The 24,560-nt window shown below is 44.0% G+C and overlaps 1 protein-coding gene across 9 annotated transcripts in view; it reads right to left on the bottom strand.

Annotated features, from left to right (window-relative positions):
- The window catches only part of POU6F2 (POU class 6 homeobox 2), a 459,268-nt gene that overhangs the window by 60,731 nt on the left and 373,977 nt on the right, over positions 1–24,560 (bottom strand). The gene's annotated exons all lie outside the window — the stretch shown is intronic.

Below are 24,560 nucleotides of genomic sequence, written 5' to 3'. Positions count from 1 at the left end.
GTCCATTCAGCACCAGCACTCACAGCCTTCCTCTCGGCTGCCCAGGCAGATTCCCACAGGGTGAAAATGGGCACCGAACAGTCTTTCTGACTAGTTGGGAATACTCCAGGATATGCAACTCAACAATGGCAGCGTCTAGAGATGAAGGCCCAGCGAGTTCCTGGGCATCTTGGACCAAAAGCCCCCTGACGGCCCTAGAAACTGCACAGCTGGAATGGAATGGGTACAGGGCTGGGAGGAGGGCTTAATCTCTGGGTTTGATGTTATTTGGGAGCTGAAGGATAAGGTGGCAGTGAGTGAGGGCTTTTCTAGTTTTATCCTTGGGCTGTGGTGGTGGCGATGGAGTTGGGCTATGGAGCCTGTATTCCCCCCGCCACCCCTAGCCTCGTGGGCTACAGCAAAGCCCATGTTGACAGCAGCCTGGGGGAAACAGAAGGGGGTGCTTTCCCCAGAGGAGGATGGACTCACGTGCCCCTGGGCACAAGCCATGCTGCTCCGAGGCCAGGTGATGGAGTGTGACATTTCTAGTTAAGGAGAGGGCATGCTCTCCTTTCGTGCAGCCTCACTGTGTTGGGACTTCACGAGGTATCGGGCCTCGTGGACATTTAGATGGTCTGTAGCTCCCGAAGGTCATTGGATGCAGGGTCAAAAATGAGCCTCTACTCAGATGGCTTCACAAACCCTGGACATCATTGCAGGTGGACAGAGGGGACTCTATGAGCACACATGGACACTCTACAGAATGTTCTAGAAGTATACTGGAGAGACAGATCCTGCAGGGGGCCCAGGTCCAGGTTATACAGGATGATCAATGAGATCCGCACCTAGGGATCAGGGAACGCTTGAGGAAGGGGAAGGAAATAAACAAGTCTGGCCGACACACTATGATTTGGTGGCAAACTAATAGAAAGCTCTCCAAAGGGATGCATTTCTTTTTTACTTTTAAATTTACTGATAAAATAGTCAAGTCTGGAGTTGAGGGAAAACACTAGCTTTTAACTTAACCCAATACATTTGATTTTGAAGTAGAGAGGTCAGCGTTATGGAAACACACCAACTCTAAATCAGATTTCATCCGAGTTATATGTAGACAAAGACTGCGTTACCACAAGCCTCCACATCTCATTTCCTTCCCCGTCTAGTCCATTTCATAACCTGAAAATCTATCTTTTTATGGAGTTTCATGCTATTTTCTTACTTACATACAATAGTGCTACTCTTACCAATTGCCTTTTGTCATGGCACATTAGTTAGGTGAATTTGTTGATATTTCAAAATTACTCTTTCTGTATTTTTTATTCTATCATCCAGTTTAAACAAGTGATTGGGAGCACTCCTGTGATGAAAGAAAAAAGGCTATAGTTTTTTTCTTTTAAAGAAATAAATAGCTGCCATGGTGCAGTAGTTGGTATTATTCTAGTTTCTAGCTATGGGAAGGCACAGCGCACTCTGTCGCCACCTGTGCCTGATTTACTTAAGTTCCTCCCCAACGCTTGTTGAGTCCCGCAGGGAAATTAGGTGCTACTGAGGGCAGAAGAAAGACGAGAAAGGATGGGAGGCTCAAAGAAGGACAACCCACGGCCTGCCCTATGGAGCCTCAGGACAACTCAATACATTAGGCACTTCCTGATAACCACGGTGCAGGCTCTGAGCCAGGCTCCAAGGAGACAGAGGAGAACAAGGCAAGAGGCTCTTTTTTGGGGGTGCTTCCAGCTTAATCGATTAACTGCTGATTTCCACACCGTGCAGCTAGTGCTGTAAGAAAGGGGCACAGGCAGCCCAGACAGGGGCCCTCACCAGGCCTCAGGCAACACGGGAGGCCTCCTCGGGAGGACTTCTGAGAAAGTGAGTCTTCAAGGATGGTTAGGAGTTGGTTGGGGAGGAGGTGGGAAGGGGAGAGAAAAGCTTCCCAACCACTGGAAACAGTGTGGTAGCAGCGTGGAAGCAAGAGACAGCAGTGGGTGGGTGTGGAGCCACTACACTAGCACTTGGATATTTTGGGAACATGAAGCAGAAGGAGGGATGAGGCAGATGATAAGATAAGGCATGAGCTTACGGAGGGAGAACTTTGTATGTCCCATTACAGGCCTTGTCCTTCATTCTATAGGCAAGGCAGAGGGATAAGATCAGAGCTGATGTTTAGAATGGTCACTTTGGAGAGCGAGTTGGACTCGGGTGGAGGTCGGTCAGACTGGAGACAAAGAAGAGGAGGCCACTGGAGCAATGACAGAGGCAGAGGGCTGCCCTTCGCCAGGAGAAGGGGTGTCGCTGGGGGTAACTTTGCACACAGAAGCGCAGTCTAGTTCACCATTCACTGACTCGGCAAACGTCCGGCATCAGCTATATGTCAAATGCCCGGCATCAGCTATATGTCAGGTACAGAGACGTGGTCTCTCCCCCCGAGAGCTTCCAGAGTGTGTGGGAGACAGATAAATTAAGAGCCGATGGGTACAAGCAGAGTAGGAGGGTGCTCAGTGAGCTGCGGGAACGTTGGGGAACTGTCTAGCTCGCTGGGGGAAGAGGAGCTGGGTTGGGGAAGTTTCATGAAATAATTGATAGGAGCTCAATCCTGAATGCATGGCAGAATCAGCAGATGGGAAAAGGGCAGTTAGAGCCGAAGGAAGACTAAAGACAAAATTATGGGAACGTCAGAATGCCTGGTGTGTTCTGAATGTCCAGAGCACAATTAAGGGCAGGAGATGGGGCTAGGAAAATTCTGAGCTGGTTCTGAAGGCGAAGAGAGAAGGTGGGAAAATATAAATGAGAAACATGGGTGTGAATGGCGTGCATGTGTTCCTACGGTACAGAGCGTCTCCTGAGCGCTTTCCCCGAGAGCTGTTGCTATGAAAGCGCCTAAATATTCATATCCTTTTGCAATATTGTGGAGACAGATTAAACAGCTTTGCAGCTCGGGAAACAACGCTAATTGAGAGTCATCAAGTCATAAAATACTTCCATTTATTTTATATAAAGGGAAATCTAAACTGCTGACTGACCGAAAATTAACAATTGAATTTTGAATAATAAAAACAAAACCTGCATCTTTTCAAATACATAACGTTCTCTGTGACAAAAAAATTATGTTGTATCCATGGCTGCGTCCATGTGCGAAGACTGAGCTGTGATTTTATAAATTACAATTACATAAATTAATTATAAGGATTCTATTAACTTATAATAAGATTTTGGGTCTCTGAGAATCTGCCCAGAGAAGATGGAAGGCTTTTATTTACTTTCAGGCTATTTCCCTCCCGAATTTGTAGATTTTCCCTAGATGCTAACTTTACCATTGAAACTCAAGAAACTCTTCCTAAGTCCAAGCAGTTCAATTTATCACTTACAAAGAACAAAACATATGCCTTTTCTTCCTTCCATCCAATAACCACATTGGTTATTAAAATGTGCTTGTAACAAATCTTATGCATAATATCTTGGTTTTATCCACCCATGCGCAAATGGAAAGCCTTGTTTAAGCTGTTACTGGATTTTATTATTATGCATAATGGCTTGCTTGCCTCATAAAATTTATTCACTGAATAGCTGTTGTAGAAGAAAACCAGTCAGAAGATACGTTATTCTTCCCACAAAACAATACTATGTTTGGGTTATGCATTATTGTTTCTGAAGCACCAGCAAAAATGACCCCATTTATTGTTGGTGTACAACTGAACCTCAGAACATCTACTTTCTTAAATTCACAATAAGGATCCGATCTGCCACTTAGGCTACAGGGAGAAAAAAATGCCATTTCTGGCCATGTCACACCCATCTTTAATTGAGTGTCTATATGCAGCTCTGGGTTAGCACCTGTTATGGCTCCTTCATTGTCAAGAGTACAGAGGTGTACACGGCAGATGGTTTGAGAAGTGACTTCACGTGTGACAGGAGCAGCTGCCACACCTGTGTCAGATGCACTGCAGCCTCAGTGCCCGGAAGAGAACTTTGCCATTAGGAAAAACAAATGGCCCAGGTTATTAGAGAAAATACAACCCTGTAGAAAGGGGAAGATAAGTACACGAAAGAGAAAGCAAAAAACATGACTAGAACGCTCAGAGGTAAATAAAATTGTTCTGCACTCAAAATATATTGGTTATAGGTTGTTCTAAAAACATTAAGCTAACAGTAAGAACCACTACCTGTAGGAGCCGTAAGCCAAGAAAATATAAAAAGTTGTTGTATAGATCGTTTGGGAAGTTTCCGTTAATAAAACCAAACATAGGTTAAAAAATATAAAGCTTAATCTTACCAAGAGCCAAAGCAGGGATGTGTCGGAATTTTCCACATTTAGGGAGAAGAGAGCAGAAAGTCATTTAAGAAACCAATCTCCCCAGTCAGCAAAGAGAAAAATCTGTTTAAAAATGCCTTGCCGATATTGCTAACTGTTGAGAAACAACTGGCTGTGCATTTACAGGCAGAAACTAGGTAACTGGTGATGGGACAGAGCATGTGAAGTGGCTGGAAGTCAGGGCTCCCCGCCTCTGGAGCCTCCTGAGTCAGCAGCTAACTGGCCATGCTGTCCTGCCCTGCCCAAGCTCCATTTCCTTGTCTGTAAAATGAAAAGGTTGCACCAGATCAGTGGTTCTCAAAATGTGGTCCCCGACGGGAAGTGAAGCCACAGCAGTTTCAGGGAAGCGTGTGACGGAGTCAGCTCTCCTGATGAATACCCCTGATAAACACTGAGGCCTCCCAATGCGTCATCCTCATGCTGCCCCCAGGCCTGCAGAAATCACATTTTCCTCCTTTCCCTGACAGCTCCGTGGGGTTTGGGTTGAAGGCCGGCTCCAGGAATGCTCAGGTTCTCTGGAGTAGGCTGGAGGAAAGAGTTTTCTTCTACAGTGGCTTTCTACTACAGTGCTTCTCAACAAGGGGTCCTGGGACTAGCAATATCAGCATCACCTGGGAACCGATAAGAATGCAAATTCTCAGTCTCCACCCCAGACCTGCTGGATCAGAAACTCTGGGGTGGCAGCAGCAATCCAGGTTCTTTTGTTTTTTGAGGAAGATTAGTCCTGCACTAACATCTGCTGCCATTTCTCCTCTTTTTACTGAGGAAGACTGGCCCTGAGCTAACATCTGTGCCCATCCTCCTCTACGTTATATGTAGGATGCCTACCACAGCACGGCTTGCCAAGTGGTGCCATGTCCGCACCGGGGTTCCGAACCAGCGAACTCTGGACCACCGAAGCAGAACGTGCGCACTTAACTACTGCGCCTGCCCCAGCAAGCCAGTTTTAACAGCTCTTCAGGTGATGCCGATGCACGCTGAAGCCTGGGAACCCTGAACTTGATGATCTCGAAGCCTCCTTCAAACAGTAAAATTCTATGATGATGCTACAATGGTGGAATAAAATTTGGAACGGTGCTATAATTTTTCAAATTCTATTCCTGTAAGAGTGACTATATAAATATGTTAAATAGCAATGTTTTCTAAATCTGCTCTAGCAAGTAGGGACATAATGCTGGAAATAAGCGTTTGGGTCAGGGCTTATAGCAAGTTTCTAGAACAACTGTGCTGTCCTTCCCTCCCGGGCTGGCTTCCAGCAGCCACCGGGCAGCAGCCTAGTCCATGGACATCCTGGGCTGAGATTGGGGCTCCAGGCCTTCCAGCATGATCAGAGTTATCCCAATGTTCTCTCATAGGGAGCAACAATAGAATTTGAAATCCATAATGGATTTTTAATAAAAAACTAATTACCTGATGTTAAAAGATAAATTACCGGAAGTCAACCAAGTAAAGGCTTTCAAGGACCATAGCAAAGGCTAAAAACTGGCATATCCCACTTTTGCCCAAATCCTGAAGAAAACCACTGCAGAAGGAAGGAAGGAGGGCTGGTCATCACTACAAAATGACACAGAGATCCAGCTGCTGGGGATTTGCCTCGGTGTAACTTCAGTAGGAAACTCCAGAATTATTTGGGTTTGGGGGATGATATATTCCTGTGGGTGGATGGTAGAAAGTTTTACTCATGCTTTATTTGATTTTTCAGATTCGCATGTACACGGCTTAGTTCTTGTTTGGTATATCACTTAAAAAAAAGTAAGAGCATATTTTATTATTCTTCGTGTCTTTATGCTTCTCCATTGTGGTATACGGAGGAAAAATAAAACAAAATGCCAAAAGTGTAAAAAAAACAAAGAAAAGAAAATAGACAACTTTAGAGGTAATCATATAATCATTTTATAGAAAACTTTATTTAAATAAAATATAGAAATAGAAAGTGAAAATAAAAACTATATTGAACAAACGGGCTTACTTGTCCAAGATTTTTGTTTCAAGAGCTTGGACAAATTGATCAAGATGGTTTCTTAAGAAAAAAGCCAAGTAACGAGGGGAAATGATTGCATTAGAAATTGTTCTAAGAACTTATCAAAATGAATTGGAAATTCATAGTCTTCAGAACAAGGGGTTTTTAGCTCGTAGCCGTACGTGCTGGTAAGCAAGGATATTTCGGTAAACTCTGGAGAATTACAGCAATTCCCAAAGTATGTGTGGTGGAACCCTGGTCCCAGGATTTGCTCTGGAATAAAAGGTTTGGGAGTCATTAGGTTTGGGAAACGCTGCATGAAGCATCTATCTCTTGTGAGATACAGTGCATCTCGGCATGTTCAAGGTTCTAGAAGTCTCCACGGCTAAGGAAACCTGCTCAGCTTGTTAGTGAAACACTACCTGCATTTCCCAATAATACTTGATCATACCCTTTGCGTGTAACACCACTAAGATCCCAAGAACTCGTGTTCTATGTGATGCACTTTGAGAAAAGTTAGATGATATATTACTTTGTTATCCACAGATTTAACAAATCGGCTAATGGAATAAGTATGTAATCCACCTTGGCGGTTCTCATCAACGATATCTAAAGGAAGGACTTTATATTCCAAACCTAGATGCTCCACAAAGCATTTGGCTCTGAACAAAATTCCCTCTGGTGCTTTTGTTAATGTTCATGCAAATTGGTTAAGATAGGATTTATTGATTTAAATAAAATCCTGCAGACCACATGAGCTCTGAGAGTCACAAACACGCCTGCATTATCATTAAGTGAACAAGATAGCAATATTTCTGCATTACTCTTGGGTGAAATACCACCATTAAGGGAGCATGATGGTGTCCGATGGTGTCATTATTACCAACCGAGGTAGCACCTTTTGCAGCCCAGAGAGAGAAGAGGTTGGAATGGAACGGAAGGCAACGGAAAGCAAGCACATGTGTTAGAGAAGAAACCTTTAAGAAGGAAGAACTGGAAGATCATTCTCTGTTTGAGTACATGTGGGTTTGGAATAGCGCCGTGTGTGTCCATGTGTCTCTATTTTAAAGGCTATGGATTTCGAACTCTATCTGTGGCTGATTTGCCTTATTCCAGCTTGAGAATAATACTCTATTATTTTCTATTGTATGTGACCTAGTAGATATGTGCTAAAGAGAGGGGAAAAATGTCCACTAAGGATTTTGTTTTGGTTTTAAAACCTCAAGGTTAACAAAACCAAGAAACACACATTTCCATATAGCTAGGATATTACAATTAAGAAAAAAACGTTTTTGTGTTAAGAAGCAAATTTGCAAATTTAGTCCTCTACTTTCCTTAGTCTCTGTAACTACAGGATTGTTTTTAACCTTAGAAATACTGGCGGCTAGATTTATTTGCACCTATAGATGGGTGACTTTATCTCACAATTACAATAAAGGCAAGTTACTCAAAGATGTTGGTTTGGCTATATTCCAAGTTCAAAAATAAGAAAAAGTTTCCTCAACACAAAATACAGCCATTATCAATTATAACTCAATCTTACACTTAAAAGCCTGGTTCTAAAATAAATAAATTTCATACTTTAGAACTTGTCATTGACAAGGTTGTTTTGAACCATGTCAGAAAAAAACTAAAGCATGCAGAATTATTGTTCCGGGAAATAAACTTATTCAACACTTGATATAATCATGTGCTACTATCTTTTTCCTTAATTTTCACTGATGTGTGTAGAAAAGTTATGTGGTACAGTGGCTTGTGGCATATTTCTGAAAATGAATGACACTATTTTTCCTTCTTATAGTCATTGTTCCCGTGACTGCTACAAATATAGTTCTCTGTGACAAACATCTTCTCTGGAAGTGGGCGAGAGTCAATAAACTGATGTACACAGATGTCCATAAATGGGCAAAGTAAAACAATAAAACTATGGTAAATAAACCCAGGAAATGTAGTGAAAATTGCATTCCATTTCAGAAAATTTTTGAAACAATCCTATAATTTTCTAAACATTTTTTAATGCATGAACTTTGTCACCTGGTATTCACATAGTAATCATGGAAGACATTATAAAACAAGTTATCTCAAGTAGAAGTGATTTCCAATATAAGACGGGGTTAATGTACTACCATTAAATTAACAGAATAGTTAGAAGATGAACTTGGCAGCAGAATAAGGACCTTCCTCCCCTTTCGGAATTTTTTTTCTTAGAAGACTAAGTCCAGGGAATTCAATTTACCATTAAGAGAGTCATTCCATAGCCAACTTTTCTTTGTTTAAAAATCATTTTGATAATGAAACAAGGATACCAACAGGACACTCAAATAATAGAGGCGAGGAGTTGACTTTTATTGATTGGGGGTCTGTGATGACTCCTGCAGAAGTTTTCTCCTCAGTCCCTGGGGTGGCTGTTTTCCCCATGAGCACTGTGCCAAACAGAGAAACACTGTACTCTGCGAACAGAGATGTGGCCGGTGCTTGCCTTCACCCAAATGCTTCTCATTCTCTTTCAGATCAAGGTTGAAGACCATCTACTCTGCTCCTTCCTGAAGGGTCAGAGCCTGAGGTAGTATAATTTCCTAGAAATAACCACTTCTGGTCCCTTTATTTTTATTTTGTGAGTAAATGATATGAAACAGCTTTTAGATGGAGTAAACGATGCCTCTTGATGTAGAAGTTCTGGCTTTCCTCCTAGGAACTAGGAGCGACCTCAGGAATCCAATGAATGTGGTAGATGTGTGCATTTTGGGGCAGCAGCTGAATTTTAGATTCATTCTACATGACTACTCCACATAGCTTAGCGCCTGACATCCAGCGGACTCCATCAATGTTTGATTAAAGCATGATGCTTGATTACTGTCAAGACGGCAGCTCAAGAGCAATTGGATCAAATGAAGACAGCTGCTGTTAGCAGAAATTCTCTTCTTTGCAAATGGACAAAGCTAAGTAATCACACCCAGATGATTGGTTCTGCCATTTGAAGGCAGGAGATCCACAAAGCAGAGGTTCGTATCGATGTAGAATGGGTCCCCCAACATACCAACCTAATACCAAGGGGAACAACAGTGTACTTGTTAAAGACATAGTGAAACTATAGAAAGTATATGAAACAAATATCAGGTTTCTATGAGTCCTGCCATTGTGGCATATGTTCATACAGGAAAGAAGGACAGTAAAATAAGGATTATGAGCACCTTCTCATGGAGACAACCACCATGGAGACACAGGCAGGATCATCTGCGGGGTGATCGCAGGGTCCTGGTGATGTGTGGCTTGGGTCCAGTGGCTTCCTGTGCCCCCAGCGGGAAGTGTTCCATGTGGGCTCAGCCCACCACAGGGCCTCTCGGTGCAACGGGTCCTGGGTAGCCCGTGCTCCCAGCTGGTACACAGCTCCTCTGAACAGTGGGTGCCCAAGTTTTGACTGTTTCTGCCCCACTTTCCAGGCCGATGTCATGAGCCCAGTAAAAGAGGAGAAGCAGGGGAACATTGAATATCACAATCATCCAACTGGCCCCGCGGGCTATGCCGTCAAAGGCCTTTGTGTGTTGCAGACAGACTGGAAGTCACCCATCTATCTAAGGATTATGTACAGCATAAGTGTGCTCATAACTGTATCCCGCCACTATTTGGTCCAACTTATTTTTGCTTTCCTTTACATTATCGTCAGAAAGTTACAGACGGGATTGCACATAAGATAAGGAGGGACTCTGGGCCAGCCACGGCATTATGGAGATAAGGTGACCTTTCCCCTCATAGTCCAGTCCCTGTGTTGTTGTCGCCAGAGCGACTGTCCTAAAACATTTGTTGATAGCGCCCTCTCATTTAAAATCCTTGCTGGTTCTCCCTTGGACGCAGAATAACATCTCCCCTCTTTGGGATGATGCAAAAGGGCATTCAGGTTGGGCCCACATTTACAGTTCCAGCCTCAGCTTCACTATGTCTCAGGTGTCAGAGAGCAGACTGAAAGCTCTGGAGTCATTGCATGGGGCTCCACCACGCTGTCACCTGGATGGAATACTGGTGGGCTCCACCGGAAGCTGTCTCCAGAGTTTAGGAGTGGGCTGTTAATGGAGGCCTGCCTTTGGGACGGAGGCCTCAGGGCAGACGGAGGTGGCAGCAGGGGTGAGCAGGGGAGAAGCCCAGCTGCGAAGCAGGCCTGATGTCTCTGCCAACCCATGGGGAAGCTTCGGAGCTAGAATGGTCAATAAGAGTGGCCTGAGTTGGGCCTTGGAACCCCCACAGCAGTGGGTCATTGGCTGTGGGCCATGCTGGAGGAGGCGAGGCTTCGGATGGGGAGGTCTCTCTGCAACAGAGGCCATGCTCCAGGGGCTGCTGACCCCTGCAGGCTGTGTGACAAAAGCACTTTGAGGGTCCTCAAATTCCCTTCCAGTGAAGGGCGTCCTGGGGGGGTTTCACAGTGTCCACCACACCTAGCCTCCCCAAGCCTCAGCTTCCTCCAGCATCAATAGGGGTAATAAAGCATCCACCTGTGGCATCTGTCTGAAGTCCAGTGCCCAGGCACACAGTTGGTGCTTGGAAAACGTCTTTATATGATCACTGCTGAGCTCCTAATGCTCCAGCCGCTCTGAATGACTTGCTGCTCCTGCAACCCAACATGCTTTCAGACCTCTGAGCCTCTCATCAGAATATTATCTCACTGTGAGCTCCTTCCCCACCCAGAGCCGACACGACCTGGTCTCCCTTCCAAGGCTTACCCCCAGGTGAATGAGTCACTCCCTCCTCTGTATTCCCACAGCACTTTGTATGTGATTCTCATACGGTAGTTATCATGTTATAACTCATTACAGCCATGTCCGATCCCCTTCTCTTCCCCAAGGACCATGAGAAAATCTGGAGCAGAGACATGTCTTACTCATCTTTACTTCCTCCCTCCACTCCTGGTTGTGTTTGTTGAATGAGTACATGAAAGAGAGGAAGAGTCATCTGTGATGCACTGATACTCTTGCTATTGCAAGGATTTGAGATTTATAGAACCTATTGTTTCCTCTTCTTTTTCTTTTTTTTGCTGAGGAAGCTTGGCCCTGAGCTAACATCTGTTGTCAATCTTCCCCTGTCTTTTGCTTGAGGAAGATTAGCCCTGAGCTAAAATCGGTGCCAATCCTCCTCCACTTTATATGTAGGTCACTGCCACAGTGTGGCTGATGAGTGGTGTAGGTCCACACCCAAGATCTGAACCCATGAACCTGGGCCACTGAAGTGGAGCATGCTGAACTTAACCACTACATCATGGGGCCAGTCCCCGTTGTTTCCTCTTCTACTTTCACCCTAAGGAAGCCCCAGATTAAGTTTAAGGAGCAATTGTAGAAACGATATTAGCCTAGGCATTTGGTGTCTTATTTTCCTTTTACTCCGTGTGGATTTGGGTGTTTGTTTTACTGACTCTGTTTATAAGTATTACATGTTTTGATCTCAGATCACTTTTGGAAGTAGGCAGGTTATAAATTACATACATGCAAATAACATCTTCTAAATTCTAGCCTTCCAAAACACTTAGGTATGACTATCTGATCAGAATTCAGCCCTCTGCTTATAAGCATTTGTTTCTAGAATGTAAAACTTCCAAATGTGCTCTGAATCGCCTTGACCCAGTCTAGTTTGCTCCCATTCTATGTTTACGGGGAAATAGCTAAGGCATGGGAGGGATCTGGCCTAACTGTGGCCCAAAGGGCGGAAACACAGATGCTGAGACAAAGGGGAAAATAAGCAGGATCATTCGTTCAGCATACATTTACTGAGTGCCTGTCACTGTTCTAGGTACTGGGGATACAGTAGGGAGCAAGACTGACATGGGGACAAGGTACCTGCAGTCTAGCTGTGGGGAGACAGACAGCAAATGGGTAAGCAACAGGCAAGATAATTTTAGGTAGCAGGCAGTGCTAGGAAGAAACTGAAAGAGGGAAACGTGATAGAGAGACAGGTGGGCACAGAGGGAACAGATGTTTTAGACAGTGTGGTCAGGAGGCAGTTCTCTGATAAGGTGAGATTTGAGGTGAGAGTTTAGAGATGAGAGGTAGCCAGCCATGTAAATATTTGGACACAGAACTGCACAGAGCGGGGACAGGAAGTTCAAAGGCCCTGAGGCAGAAAAAAGTAAGGCTGTTGACAAGCCCCAGGCTTGAAAAACATTTGTAATTATTTGGATATTCATTATTTTAATTTATACCCAATACCCAATACCAATTCAGGGCCGATATTTTTACCTTGGTAAAAAAATCACAAAACAACTGTAGACTCCAACCGACTTTTCAATTTTCAAGCCATTTTTTTACCCTACATTTTTATAGACTTTAGACACAATCACCAATATGCGCATGCTTTGAGTTGCAGTGTGTTGTGTTAAAACTTTAAAAAACTTTATAAGGTTTTTAGCACGGCGATCTGTCACTGCTATTGCCGAAAGGAAACAGTCCAGCCATGGAGTCTGGTCCAAGCCCTAGAGCATTTGATCCGAGCCAATTGCAAGTATTTCTGGGGATGCAGTATCCATTATTTTACGAGCCACAACCAATAAAATTCCTTTCTCTAGACTTTATTGGAACAAATGAGAACCACTGGGGCTGGTTCGAATTTATCCCCCACTCCCTGACCTCTAACTGGGCAGTGCTTTCGACGATGAAATCAGCCTTTGCATCACAGATCTTGCAGCTATTATGTTTGAGTGATTGGTTATTTATCACATATTTTAAGACCTCTCGCTGGGGGGCCCATTTATCATGTCCAAATTAAGCATTTTGGAAGAAGACGATAGAATTAAACCATCTGCCTGTGTAGAAATGGGTGAGAGAGGACAGCAAAATCCCAAGATGCATCTCCACGCGATCTCGTGCAGCAGGGAGGCTGAGAGGCAGGCACCTGACAGATGGAGAAGCTGGAGCTCAGAGAAGTTGCCCAGCTTCTTCTAGGTGGTGCAGAAAGCTCTGACTACTGAAAACGTGTGCAGCCTCCCCAGTGTGTTGGAGAATCGCTGTGGCTTTGGTGGGTAGAAATGGCCACTAGTCTTTAGGCACCTGGGTTCTAGCACCCTGAGCACTGTTGTGCGTCTGACTATAGAAACCTTCATGTAACTCTTCTGGGTAACTCTTCTGGAGAAGCGTCCCTGAGTGACCTCTGTGGACCCAGTGTCGATTTCCATACTCTATTGGTAAAGACAAAAGAGATCAAAGATACAGCCCTTGATGCTGAAGAGTTTACACCATTGGCTTGATCCAACTGGGGATCTTTGATCTCCTGATCAAAGGAAAGTTAACATTTTCCTTATAAGAATAAGCTAAAATATTGCAGGAGACAGCAATACAGAAAGTTTCTGTTTTCGGTGGTTTAGACTGAGGTTCTCATTTCAAAGATGAAGGAAAATCTCACTGTCTGGGGTTCCTAGAGGCATGAATCTCACCAGATCGCCAAGACTTCTGGCTGAGGGTTTTCAAAGACAGTTTTAATGTTGTACAAAGAAATATTAAAAAATGCGTTGCCAATTCCACTACCTTCTTTTACCCTTTATCACTTTTATTAGACACAAGCTACGTGTTTGTTGTAGAAAATTGTAAAATAGAGATAAGCAAACAAGACATAAATGAAAACTACCCCAATCCCAGAGGTAACAAGGCCAACATCGCGGTGTCTGTCCCTTGTCCTTCTCCCTGGTCATGCAGCTGTTAACAATAATAGGAGCACAATATAGGTACTTTTGGGGCAAAGGTAATCCTTTTTATTCACTTTCCTTTTTTACTGCATTATATATAATTCATACTTTTCCATACCAATAAATTTTTTGTGCCTTCCTAAGCCTAATGGAATTTCTCTTTCCTGATGACTCTGGGCGTTATTACGAAAAGCAATTAGTATAATTTGCCCTGCCTGGCTGTCTGCCCCGGTCCTGTCCTTACAGGAAGGTTAAGGATCTGTTTGGGGAACTCAGCCCTCACAGAACAACAGCACACTTAGAGCCACTCTGACTCCTGTTCTATTCCAAGGTCTTCTAACAGGGTCCTGGGCACGTTCTCCTTTGCGTGTTCCTTCCCTGCCACCTGCAAGGTGCTGTTCCTTCCAGCCTGGGCCCCGCTTTGTTCTTCCCAGCCTCCCAAGGGAGCGCGGCTCTGTCCTGAACCCTTGGTGGGGCTCCATCTCCTGGGATCTGGGTCTGAGTCTGTTCCAGCCTCCTGCCTCGGTTCCTCCTGCTGGCCCAGCCCTGGGGTTCTGGGCTGGTACCGCCCTCTCAGCTAGCGGCTGACTTGCATCCTTTTTCTCCACCGCACGCAGACGCGGAGGGCTGTGCTTCCTGAGTTGTCTGTTTCTGGATCTTCCCGTCCTGATAGGCAGTGCCATTTTCCCCAGCTGTCCTTGGACCTGCTTCTAAGAGCTCCTCTTCCCTTGTTCCTCGTTCCTTATAATCTGCTGTGGCTTTTGCAACCAGATAGGCAATATTGTGGCTCGGGGTGAGAGCTTAAGTGTCTTTTCTCTCCTCTAAAGAATGTGCTTGGATATTTTGACAAAGATTTTACAAATCTTATATTATTATTATTATTATTATTTTCTGTTTGTCTCTTGGTTCTCAAGTGTCTCAAAGAGTCAAGTTGCTGGATAGAGGAGTTTCCAACGCGAGAGCTGTTACCCTGAAAAAATTCGTTTTTCTTATGCTTTGTCTGAAATTACATAGCTCTTAGCTCAAGAGATTTCTTAAAGATATAAACAGGTTCTAGAAGAGTTTGTGTAACTTTACTACAGACATAAACTGGGTTAATAAATGAAAATCGAGAATCTAATCAACTGATTATAAGACTCCATTTCATAATTAGGTCATTCTTCCGTTTAAATTGGAACAGGGGCATGGTCCCCTGCAATCATGCAAATATCCTGAGGGAGAGAAACACTTATATATACAAATCAGTCTTTTGCAACCCAGAACAAAGGACTTTCTTAGGGTTCTCTGGAAAGCAGCTTTGGATGGGCTGATGAGAGGTGAGTCAAGGTGAGACACCATATGTCTGGGCGGGGAGAAAGAGAGAGCGCACCAAGTTCACAAAAACGGGAAGAGACAGGAGGCTGGATTGCTGATCACGTTTCTCCTGCATCACATACGTGCCGTGGGCTCCCCAATGGGTGACTCTCTCCCTTATCTGGGGGATGAGGTAACTGAACTCAGTGAGCCTACCATCCCCCTGAATGTTACATGGCGCTTTTTGGGGGGCAACTGGAGAAACTAGTGGCCTGAAAATGAGTCGAATTTCTGGTGGACACGGCACCACGAAGCACGATTTGGGGCTCTGTTGTGAAATCTACGTTACCAAAGACGTTACTAAATATCACAGTGAGGTGAGCCCAAGAAAGGAAGACTTCTCCATGCCAAAGGGCAGGAGGCAGTACTTCAGCAACTTTTAACCGCTCTGTCTCTGTACAGACAGTTAACACAGAAGCAGATAAATGCTACTATGATAATAAAAAATACTTATGTGAAAGAGGATTCAATTTATAATGAAGAGATTTTCTTTTTTTTTGCCAGCATCTAGCACTCTCATGCTTACAATGTTCTTACTTTATTATAGTTTAAAAATCTCCTGCCATTTGCAATACAAGCAGTGCTGAGCTGAGAATGAAGGTGTGAAACAGTGTCCTCTCCATGAGGTCAGCAGAGTGGCGCATGTCAACAATACTGGAGATGCAGAAAGATTTCTGCGAAATATGACTCCACCCACGTGATGATATTTACCATATAACATGGTATGTGTCAGATGGTTAACATCTCATTTAAAGGAAGCTCAATAATTTGTCCAAGGGGATGGGAGCAGCTGCAATTAGAGCATGGGTCTCACTCACTCCAGGGATGATGCTGCCTTCTTAGAGCACAACAAATAAAAGAATTTTGTAGACCAGGTTTATTCAGCCCAAATTAAATGGAGCTATGACAATATTCAGTGGGAGCATCCATACTCCTCACGTGAATGATATGGTAATTTTTTTGGAGTTATCTATACTTTTTCAATTGGCTTGGGATGAATAGATCATTTCTAAATAAAACAGAAGAGCATAAAAAAATGAAATGAATGGCGTCAATCCCAGTTGAAGCAAGAAGAGTAAAATACATTTTCCTGCTTGAAAGAAAACGATTCATCTACTTGAGGTTCTATAAATGCCCTCTTTCAGAAAGTCCTACAGCTCTGCCTAGAAGGGCATTTTACCTCCAAATGGCAAGGGCTTTCATTTTGAGAAGGAATATCCTCTCTCACATTGACCCATGTGAACAGTTGGCTCTGAAAACCAGCGGAGTGAGTGTTGGTGATATGGAGGGAAGAACGAGAGGAGAAACTGGCCCTGGGTTTCTTTTTTGTTTCAAAAAATTTAAAAAGAGAAAAGGAGAACCAAAAAAGTAATGATTGTGGGAAATAGCAGAACTTGTAAGCTGTCTGGCTCCACTGAGAGATTCAGAAACTGGGTAGAATTTGACCTGAAGAACACTTAGGAATGGGTCATGCAAGAGAAAAAAGGAAACAACTTATATATGTTCCTTGACATCTAGGTTAGGAGGGTTGAAACTTATGGAAAGGAGCTGAAATAATGCTGAAAGGAAGTGGGTGAGGGGTGAAGACAGGTGGTGGTTCAAGGACAGAAGGGGAAAGTGGCTAGCTAAGTGGCTACAAGGACTTTCAAAATACAATGGTGACTATGAGCCAAGAGTATAAAAGCAGGGGAGTGGTTGCTGGAGGAAGAGCAGGATGGCAAAGGCCACGTTCACGCTAGGAGAGATGTTTAGTAGCTGTGATTCTGTATGGACATCAAGGGCCCAGCTCTGACTTTGGCCCACCTGCAGACAAGTCCCAGAGGTCTGCCATGTATTTCCACGTGATGCTGCACAGCAGCTAAAACTCAGCTTGTTCACAACAGAATTCAACGTCCTCCCTCCAGAGCCTCCCCGCCCTGACTCCTGGGTCATTCTTCCCTGGCTCCTTGCTCTCCTCACTTCCAAGGTCCAATCAATGACCAAATCTTATCATTTTGACTTTGAAGATCTGTCCACTTCACCTCCTTTCCACTGCTGTTGGCCTAGTTAAGGTCCCCATCTCTTCTCATTTGGACGATTGCAAGATCATCTTCTTTGGTCTGCCTCTAGCATTTTCCGTGGTTAATTAATCTTCCCCATGGGAGAAAAATCTTGAATAACTACGTAATTCAGTCACAATAGAACATCAGACATTTCTGTGCTCACGTTAATTGCAAGAATAGCTTCTTTAGTCTTTCGAATTATCAGAAATAATCTAATAAGGATCTTACACTGGTCCTTCTGGAATTCGAAGAGTGTCTGCCACTTTTTCAATGACCCCGGTTTCAACAATGATAACCCACATTTCCTTGGATAAACGTCACAATGTTGGAGAAAGAAGGAGTCTTACAGATGAGGTACGGATGGGTTCATTTTTAGGAAGTGGAAACTGGGGCTCTGTGATGTCAACAGATTTACAGGGCACGAGGTGAGAGGCAGAGTCAGGACTTGCTTGAACTCTGTCTTCTGGTCCTTTGGGTTCACGCGCTTCCATGCCACACCATGCCACATCATGCCACTTCACACTATGTCATGCCACTCCACAGCATTGTCATGGCGCCAACATGAACTGATCATTGCTCAAGCTTCAGGAAGGTTGGCTTGGTCCGTAGGATGGGTTGGGAGGGGCCTTGGGGATGCATGGAGGCAGGGAGACCGGGAAGAAGGTCAAGAGCTGTAAATCCTAAACGTAACCTAGGATGGTGGCAGCGGCGACAGACGGAAGGAAACGAATTTGAGAAAGAGAATTTGACTCTGCATCCACAAACCCGTGTTTTCGTTTGAAGATTTTCCCTGGGACAGAGACTGTCTCTCAAAACACGTTCTCATCATTATAAGAGGTGGACTGTCTCCCAAGATAGCAGTGAGGAAGTCACTCATGAGATGCCAGCAAACCTGAGTAAAGGATGGCTCGGGGCTCTCACTTCTGTCCTTGGACCAATCGGTGCACCAAATATCTAGAGGGATGCAGATTCCTTGAGGACGGATCACTGGCTGAAATCTAGCCAAGAGATCCCTCCAAACAAGAGGGAGAGGGCAGAGTCTGAGGAGCAGGAAAAGCCCCTCTCCTAAACAGCTCCTCGTGGAGGCGCTGACCTTTCACAGCTTTAACGCAGGTTATTAAAGGCTCACCTAATTTTACAAGTTAATAGGGTTTTTGTGTCTAGGCTTGCTTTTTCACAAGTCTCCACCTTCCCACCAAGCCCTCTCCCAAATCTACCCCGAGTTCTTGGGGAATTGTTGGGACCACGCCCACATTTTTGGGTCCTGAAGCTGTGTTCGGACACAATGGCGATGCGAGTATATCTGCCTCAAGGGCGGTGCAGCGAGGCGGGACAGGCAGCTGGTCACTGACTTTTGAACCATAAACTGGAGCCCTTAAATGAAGCTCTGAAAGCCCTCTTATGGAGCTGCCAATGCGATGTGGAGGTGTGGGCCCTGGAAGAGAATCCTTGAACTGCTCTCTTCAGCATGGCAGACATTTCAATTTACTAATAAACTTGGATATTTTATATATAACTAAATAGGTAAATATAAATATATTTTTATATAACTAATGTGTTTATACATAACATATAACCATAAATATATTTCTATATAAATATCTAAGTATACATATACACACTAAATATACTAAATAAATATTGAATGTTTAAGTATAGAAATACTAAATAAATATTAAATTTTACCAATATTAAAACATACTAAAATGCTATTAAAATAAAATAAAAAATAATGCTAAAAACAGATAATAAAGCTCTATCCACTATAGATAATCATACATTTAAAGTGTCATTGTGGGTTCTGCATATCTGTTCTAGGACCTGGCGGTTTCCAGTACTATGGCTATCTTAAATAGCACATAATATTCAAGTAGATCATAAATTTAGAGTTGGAAGCATCCTTGAAGATCATCTACTTACCGGGCATATGTGGCCGTAGGTATGTTTCCTAAACGCTCTGGGTCTCACTCTCCTAATCTGAGAAATAAGCGCACGTGAGGATGTTATCCAGGTATAGATCCAGGCAAGATCAAGTCTCCTTCAGCAGAAAGCTCAGTTTTGAGTTGGAGACAGAGCAAGCCCTGAAATGCCCATCTGCAATCCCGGAGACCACGGTGCTTCCCCCATCCGCCACTTGCTGGCCTGGTGCCCCACTCCTTTGGCCCCTCCTGTGGATTCCCCTCTCGACCACCCAATCCTCCAAGACTGAGGTCGTTTGTTTGTTTCAACACTTAGTTTTAGTCCTCACTGTTATATCTCCTGTAAGGTTCAGGCAGAACTGGAGTCCAGAAAAAAAGCAGGTGGCAGGCCCAAACCACATCTCTTCATTTGCTGTCCTGAGGTGGGCATCCAACGGCACCTTCCTATAGCATACACCACTGAGGGATCGACAGCGGACTCTTGTACGATACCATAAGGCAAATTAATCACCAATTTACAGTATACTTAAAAAGGACAGAATTGAGTTGATGATACAAGCTACAGTTTATGGAGGGCAAACAGCAGGAACCGTGCTAAGTGGTTTTTTCCCTCCTTCAAATGAAAAAGCTTTGTGAGGTAGGTACTATCATAGCCCCATTTTACAGATGAGGAAACTGAGGTTCAGAGAGTTTAAGGAGCTTGTCCAAGCTCACACAGCTAGTGAGTGGCAGAGTAGAATTTCAATTCAGTATACCCATGATGCCCTGCTGCCTACCTGAAAGGGGGCAGGGATAGAGTTTGCGGGGGGGGGGGGTGCAAGAGGAGCTACAAAATACCCCCCTCCCAATAAATTACACTCTGCCAAAGCGTCTCTGAGGGATGAATCCCGTCCTGGACCCTTAGACAAAGGGCAGCTCAGGGTATGTCTCTTGGGATTAAGTTTCTCCTTTAAGGCTAACTGCTTCTCCTGGGCTGGGGTGGCAGGCTGTATTAAATTTTATCCTCTGCACTGCCTTCCAGGGAGTTCTTGCATTTCCACAGTTAAACGGAATCCTTAAATATTTGAAAGAATCAAGGAGGAAGCATTCGCTTTGGCCAGAGAGCTCATTTACCCTGCCATCCCAGCAAAGGGAAAGGTGAGTGGCGAGCAAGAGGCCAGGTAGAAGCAAGCAGAAAGGAGCACCATTCGGCTGGCTCATGCAGGAGGCCCGCTGGAAGGTCCAGAAGGCTGGGCGGACTCCCACGGCACCAGAGGCGCGGGGGCGCGTCCTAAACGAAGGTTGAATTTCCCCACCCTCCTGCTCATCATCTGAGTAACGGCTGGAGAGTAAATGAAAATGGCCATCCCCAGGAGAGAAATATTTATTCATTTAATGGCGGCAACAAAATGCCATCTCTGTTGTGATAACAAAAGGTTTAAAGTGCATTATTGTCGTCTCTCAATACACTTGTGGTCTGGCTCGCGGGTCAGGGGAGCAACAGTCCATGTAATCCCCTGAATGGAAAAAATTAGGCTCCAAGTGCCAAATGGACGCCCACAACATAACAGCAGGTAAAACAAGCATATTCTTTCTTCCCCCCATCCCAAACCTCCCCAAATGTTAGAGAAATAGAGAGAAATTCCAGTCATTTCTCATTACTGTGAAGGTCAGCCTGGCTGGGAAAATTGTTTCTGCTTTACAATTCCCCAAACTGTAGAAAGCAGTTAGACTTCTGGACAAAAACTAATGTTGCATTCAAAGGGAAAAGAGGCTGAGACGGCATTGCTGCAGTAATAAGAGAATTTTTTACTCTTTCCACTTCCCTGTGAACCTAATCAACTGTGACATGAGAAAATATACTGGGCTCACCCAGCCAGAATCTGACTGCCACCTGAAAATGTCCTCAATATTCCACTGTTTGGGACTTTACAATGATCCTTCCGACATCAATTTTGTGCATGTACATCAAAATGCCATTAGAAATGGCTACACACTCCTCTGTTCGCAGGCCTGCCCTGGGCCTCCAATCAGAGTCTCCCAGTAAGAAGACTCGCAACTGACTAATAGTTCCTTTCTGTTACTCATTTGAAAGCCTTTGCTTGTATGGCAAGCGTCTGGGGGGGAACGGGATCTAAGGATCTCTCGGGTGACCTATCCCCCAAAGCAATCTTGAAAATCCTCCGAGAGAAATTTTAAGAATCTTAGGGGATTTAAGAATCTGCCTTAAACCCTTGATTAGTATTCGTTGACTTATTGAGTTCCGAGGCTTTCTTCCAGACCCAGAGAGTTGGTCAGCATCCCAGTGTAGATTGGTGTTCAAGAAAAAGCGAACCCAAATGTGTCTGTGTCCAGGGGCTGCCTGCCTAATCCTAGCAGCTATCAGACGCCGTGCTGCACGGGTCCAGGGCAGGTAGACGGGCAAAGCATAGACTTCACCCCATTCTCCTCCATGTCACATGCATGTGTGTGTTTCCTGAGCTCATCCGCAGACACATACGCATGCGTGAATGACGTGCGGCAGTTTTTGACAAGTGCTTGGCATATATAATGAAATTCTTGGTGACAATTTTATTATTTCTCGGTTATATAAAGTTGAACAAATCTGATGTGACTCTTCACGGTGGCATTATCATCTTTTCCCTTTGCCCTAATATTTACAGGAAATATTACAAGTGTTTGACATATAAATTCAGCATTTGACTGACTTTAATAACCATGTGATCAATAAGAAGTGATATTTTTATAGTCCAAGTTCAATATTTAAACGGTCAGGGGTGGCAAATCTTCATCAAAGCAATAAGGCCGGATCTTTTTATTTTTCAGAATCCATTATTTCTTTAAAAAAAAATCTTTTTGGAATGAGTACAATTAAGGGTTAACAGCTATAAAAAGCTGGCCACATTACAAAGATGTGGGCATTACAGGGGCACAGACATAGATACAACTGCTTTCTCACCAGTTTGATTTTTGGATACTAAGAAGAAATTCAACATGATGAACAGAGATAGAAACTGGATAGAAAATCAATGAATGTAAATCTGGGAGCTTATTCTTTATTCAATAAGGACACCAATTGCCAGCCTCTTTGTAAAATTATTGCTTCTCTAGTAAACTCAAAGTCAGCTAAGAGTAGGTAGGGAGGTCTTCGTCTCCTGTGTGCTGGGTTCTGAATCATTTCTGGAGGTAAGGACCAAAATTCTTCCACATCCCTTTTTCCCCATCCCATACTCCTCCTAGGCTGTAGGGTCTTCAGAGTAAAGAAATGTGAATAATCTTGATGGTTGGGCTAAAACACAAGACCAGCCCTCTCAGTGCTTGGAACCTAAGAGCACATCCCACTTTTGAGTTTCTAGTAGGGCTGGTCAGTTTCAGAGGTCAATCAATCAATCAATTTTCTAGCAACACTTCCAACCTGTGGAAAGCGCTCACCGTCCTGGCCTGGTAAGGATTTGTTTCCCATCTTCTCTGTGTTCCTCCTCCTTCTGCCTCCTTCTTGCATTAGCATGGCCACCACCATCATCACATCTGATAGTTACCTAACACTCGCTATGTACCAGGCATTTTCCCAAGAACTTTACAGATACTAATTTAATCTCCATAGGAGACTTTGAGGTTGATACTTTTACTTTCATTTTAAAAAGGAGGAAACTGAAACACGGAAGAGCTAAACAACATGCCTAAGATAAGCAACTACTAAGTGAGAGAGTCAGAATTCTCACCAAGCAGTCAGGCTTCACCTCCTCTCCTAACTCTGCACTATTTTGACTGTAGTTATCTTTCTTGTTAGGGGGCCTACCTGTCATTAGTATCATTAAGATATTCTTCTATAGCAAAGGTTGGCAAACTACTGCTCACAGGCCCAATCTGGCTCACAGCTTGTTGTTTATGGCCCATGAGCTAAGAATGGTTTTCACAGATGAACATTTGCAATGGATTTGATGATGAGGACGACCAATTTTGAACACCAATTGAGTGAAATGTTATCCTTCTGTGATGGCTAATTTCACATGTCAACTTGACTAGGCCATGGGGTGCCCAGATATTTGGTCAAACATTGTTCTGGATGTTTCTGTGAGGGTGTTTTTAGATGAGATTTACATTTAAATCAGTGGACTTTGAGTAAAGCAGACAGCTCTCCATAATGTGGGTGGGCCTTGTTCAATCAGTTGAAGGTCTGAATAGAACAACATTTTTTGAATTTCAGCAGCCCAAAATTTGTGAAAATTTCTTTTCTCTGATTATATACATATAGAAAGAATATCCTCGATTTTGTGTCAACCCACAAAGCCTCAAATACGTACTCTCTGGCTCTTTACATAAAAAGTTTGCCAACTCCTGCTCTATAGCAATGAGCCTGTGTTTAAACCTAAACTAGCTAGTTAGTTTGATCAATTGTCCAACCTGATTGTTCGGCAGAATTATCAGTGGGGTCAAATGACAGAGAGTAACCATAGTGTGTCCACACAACTCTCCTCTTGGGTGGTGTTGGGGAAAGTCACAGAGCTGGCTCAAGGGGAAAAGCTGTAGAGGTGACATGAGAACTGGTGAAGTGGCTCTGAGTAGAGTAGTGAGGGGTGAAAGATGGGCCCTGTAATGCTCTGGGTCCAGGTTCCTCCCAGACTGAACTCTGAGAACCATCCCCCAGAGTCTGGCTCCTTTTGCCACGGGAACATCCTTGATCCCATCAACTTTATGTGTAAGCATCCTTCCTTTCACCCACTGCACGGGTCCATACTCTGCAGAGGAGAATTGTTTCCCTTTTTTCCTTCTAGAAACTCATATAATCTATGAGAAAGAGACAGTATTACTCAGGGTTCTCCAGAAAAATGGAACCAATAGGCTGTATAGATACATATATATAGAGAGAGACTGATTAATTTTAAGGAATTGGTTCATGTGAATATGGAGGCTGGCACGTCCAACGTCTGCAGGGTGGATGGCAGGCTGGAGAGCCAGGGAAGAGCTGTTGAGGTTCACATCTGGAGGCTGTTGGGTGCAGAATTTCCTCTTGCTCAGGGGAGGTCAGCTTTCTGCTCAGTTCAGTCCTTCAAGTGATTGGTAGTGGTCCATCCACAATGCGGAGGGCAACCTGCTTTACTAATTTAAATGTAAATCTCCTCCAAAAAACATCTCACGGAAACATCCACAATAACGTTTAATCACGTGTCTGGACACCAGGGCCCAGTCAAGTAGACACATAGATTTAATCATCACGAGGACTAATTTAAGAGGGAGGGAGAACGGTGGAGATGAGGCACCATTGACCAAGGCAGTGGTACCCATTTACAGCAAAATAGAGAGCATCCAAGTGAATAACTCTGAGTGATCCAGGAGCACCCCACTCTTACTACATCTTCCTCTG

The sequence above is a fragment of the Equus caballus genome, chromosome 4 (assembly GCF_041296265.1).
Source record: "Equus caballus isolate H_3958 breed thoroughbred chromosome 4, TB-T2T, whole genome shotgun sequence".
Classification (NCBI taxonomy): Eukaryota; Metazoa; Chordata; class Mammalia; order Perissodactyla; family Equidae; genus Equus; species Equus caballus.
Note: the sequence above shows the minus strand (reverse complement) of the source record. Positions and strands in the feature narration are given on the sequence as shown.